The following is a 4,292-nucleotide window of genomic DNA, read 5'->3' as shown; positions in this document are numbered from 1 at the left end:
AGAAGGCTTACACAAGACCTCCATGCGTTGACACATGGATGTGACATGCTCATATCTAAATAAAAAAGAAAAACATGTAAAATTCGTTTACATTTCCCTTTAAAGGGATCTTTTCACGCTTTGGTAAATTGACAAAATTGAAAAAAGTTGTTTCAGATTTGCAAATTTTCGTTTTGGTTATGATATTTGTGAGGAAACAGTAATACTGAACATTTACCATGCTCTAATATAGCCATTATATGCATCTTTTGACGATTTTAAAACCTAAAAATTATAAAGCGTTGCAACGCGAAACGATTGAATAATTTGGAGAGTTCTGTTTTTGTCGTTAAATTTTGTGAAACTACGAAGATTGCTTATATAAGGTATAAAATACGTACAGCATGTGTACCCGGCGGAATAGCTCAGTAGGTTAAAGCGTTTTTACTTCAGGACTCTGGCAGGACTCCAGGGGTCACTGGTTCGAAACCTGCTCCGGGCAATGTTCTGTTCCTTTTTTTAATATTATTCTTGATTTTTTACTGGAGCTTTTACGATCCAATGTTTACATTTATCAATATAAAGCATTTAATGAATAAGTTAAAAAAATGCCAAAATCTGTGAAAAGGCCCCTTTAAATATGCAGCCGCTTTAGGAACTACATTCCTAATTCCTTTTTATGTTAATTAGAACTTCTTCCACTCTCACGTAAACGCTGTAGTTTGATTGGACAATCCGATACGTGACCTGTTTTTCATTCCCTTATGAACTGCCTCCGTATGCAAATTTAAATGAATATATTCTTGACCGTACTCCTTTTTAATACCTGAATATTGGACGTCAATATTTTGCGCGAATGGTATTAGCGTTGTTTTCCATTCTACATTAATGAAATGACATCATGATTCGGCGCGAACGTCAACGATGTGCCGTCGAACGACAAAAAAAACGAAACTGAAACTTGATTCATACACAAGCTTCCGTGGTTGCCTTAAAATTAACATAACAGGTAATTTTGTCATTCTTGTTGTCGTTTTAAGTGTCGAGTATCATGTTTCTGTCGATCACCTGTGTTATAACTGTCGAGTATCATGTTTCTGCCGATCACCTGTGTTATAACTGTCGAGTATCATGTTTCTGCCGATCACCTGTGTTATAACTGTCGGCATTATGCACACGATGCTTTCTTTTCCCGAACCATGCATTCACGGATGCAATACAAAATAAATACTCTTTTTAGTTGTTTTAAGTAATTGTTCAACGTTCTTTGTTTCACGGTTATTGTTGTTGTTTGATACATTGTGAAGTATACTGTAAACCTGTTTAAGCTCACCTGATTGCTCAGGTGAGCTTTTGTGACCGGTCTTTGTCCGTCGTCTGTTCGTCCGTCCGTTCGTCCACATTTGTTCGTTAACACTCTAGAGGCCACATTTATTGTCCAATCTTCATGAAACTTGGTCAGAAGCTTTGTCGCAATGAAATCTCGGTCGAGTTCGAAACTGGGTCGTGCCGGGTCATGGCTGCCGGGGAGGGGGGCAGTTTTCCTTATTTGGCTATAGAGAAACCTTGTAAACACTCTAGAAGTCCCAATTTTTGCACAATCATCATGAAAGTTGGTCAAAACATTGGTTTTATTGATATCTTGGACGAGTTTGAAAATGGTCCAGATCGGTGAAAAAACATGGCCACCAGTGGGCGGGGCATTTTTCTCTACATGTATACAGTGAAAACATGTGAACACTCTAGAAGTCACATTTTTGGTCCAATTTTCATGAAATTTGGTCAGAACATTTGTTTCTTTGATATGAGAGTTGAGTTCGAAAATGGTTCCGGTCAGTTGAACAACATGGCTGCCAGGGGGGGGGGCAGTTTTCCTTATTTGGCTATAGAGAAACCTTGTAAACACTCTAGAAGTCACAATTTTTTCCCAATCATCATGAAAGTTGGTCAAAACATTGGTTTATTGATATCTCGGACGAGTTCGAAAATGGTCCAGATCGGTGAAAAAACATGGCCGCCAGTGGGCGGGGCATTTTTCTCTATATGTATATAGTGAAAACATGTGGAACACTCTAGAAGTCACATTTTTGGCCATATTTTCATGAAATTTGGTGAGAACATTTGTTTCCTTGATAAGAGAGTTGAGTTTGAAAATGGTTCCGGTCAGTTGAATAACATGGCTGCCAGCGGGGGGGGGGGGGGTGCAGTTTTCATATATTTATATAGTAAAAAAAGCTTGTGAACACTCTAGAAGTCACATTTTTTGCCCAATCATCATGAAACTTGGAGAAAAGATTGGTTTTATATATATCACATAATTAATGCCATAACTATTGCCCTTAGATTGTCCAAATTTTCATTATATTATACAAAATCCTTGTAAACACTCTAGAGGTCACAATTTTGTTTCAGATTTTATGAATCTTGGTCATAATATTTATTTTTGTAAGCAAAGTTTGATGTTTGGTAAGGGGGGTCTACTGAAAATATAGGTCACCAGGCCAAATCTTACAAAAAGAAAATCACTCCATATGCCAGAGTTTTGGTTCAATAATGATGAAACTTGACCAGGACAATATCTAGGTCAAGTTTGACGTTTGGTAAAGATTGAATTAACCGACTCCTCTCAGGTGAGCGAACTAGGGCCATCTTGGCCCTCTTGTTTTTTTGAAAATGCAGCATTGTCTTTATATATTCTTTCATATTATTTACATCAGTAATCTGAATTTATGTTTTAATGTATACATGTGTTTATTATGTTTTTATGTAAACACAATTATTCAGATGCACATGTTCTGCATTTGGCTTACGATTTATAAAACCAACTCACCCATATTGTTTACCTTCTCGTATATTTCTTAACATTTAACACGTATCATTCGTTCGTATAGTTTCATCCATTGCCATTCACACACTCTGATTAAACTTGAGTTATTCATCTTTATTTAGAAAATTCTGCGACAAAGATATAGATATTGTTTTCTGGTTCTAAATACATTGAATTGTTTACTTGGTTTGGAATACATACAATTTAAGTAAAAAATTATAACAAACGTATAGCACAAATTGCTTCACATGTTGTGTTAATGCACTTATTTTTAAAATATTTACGTTTAATTAGTATGTTGGTGTTTATTAGTCTACTAGAATATGTTTTGTACTATTTATATCATCACTAATACATTAGTTCAGTGTTTTCGTATCAAAATTAGGACATAAAAGATTTATATGAAATATATGAACAGTACTTAGTAATTAGTTGTGTTCCGCACTAAATCGACTACAGCTGATGATTCCTCATCATGAAACAAAACGTTATTACTACATGTGTATCACATTTATTTGATTGCAATGGCTTAAAAATATTAACTACATTGTTTTATAAATGAAACCAGAAGCTAGGAACATATCCCGTCATTATATTAAACGGTCCCTTTAAATCATTCATGCATCACTTTCATTATCGTTTTTTAGATGGTCGCTTAGCGACCGTCTTAGGTGGTTAGTCTAAAGTTCAGGTCGATACGGCTTAGCTACTAGGAGCCCAATACCCGCTTACTACGCGTATCCGCGCGAGAAAGAGTTGTATAATTTATGCAAGAGGTTTGAGTTCTCCAATTATATTCATTCACAAATGGAAACATGATATTTATATCGTGTTAAATGCAATAGTTTCGAACGGTGCTTTCTATAGAAAAGAATCAATAAACAATGATCGTATTGTACGTGTCGCGGAGAAGATTGTATATGAATGGATAAAATAGTCCACTTTCTGCAGCGTCTTCATGACGTAGTTTTTTGCCATTCATAATATGAGGCTATTAAAAGATGCGCCTGTCGATATACAAAGGAAAGTCCACGGCCGATAACAACGCAATAGGTTACGCTCTCACATACACCTCAATGACAGTAGTACAGGTCGTAAATTGAGGCTATTAATAGTTCGGGAAAAAGTTAACGCTTATTTATATTCTCAATTTATAAAACGTTGAACATAAGTTCAACAATAACTTCAGCGATACGATAGACAAAAACAAAAACAAAAAGTTTCATAATCGCTAAACCCGAATATAACAAACAGTTAATAATAATAATACGAATTACCTGTTTCGTAACCTCGTTCATGCTGGAAAACGTTCTCAACAGATAGCGGCGATCTTTTGTATTTACGGGTGCTAGCAACGCAATAGTAGAAGGTTAGTAGAAGGTTTAGCTTGTTTATATTCACATGAGTTCATCAATTACTACAGGCATACTATAGGCAACCTCGTAAATACTTTATAATCGCTAAAAGCGAAAACAACTAAATATAG

This window comes from Dreissena polymorpha, chromosome 2 (assembly GCF_020536995.1).
Source record: "Dreissena polymorpha isolate Duluth1 chromosome 2, UMN_Dpol_1.0, whole genome shotgun sequence".
NCBI lineage: Eukaryota > Metazoa > Mollusca > Bivalvia > Myida > Dreissenidae > Dreissena > Dreissena polymorpha.
The sequence above is the reverse complement of the archived record's forward strand: the minus strand, read 5'-3'. Positions refer to the sequence as shown.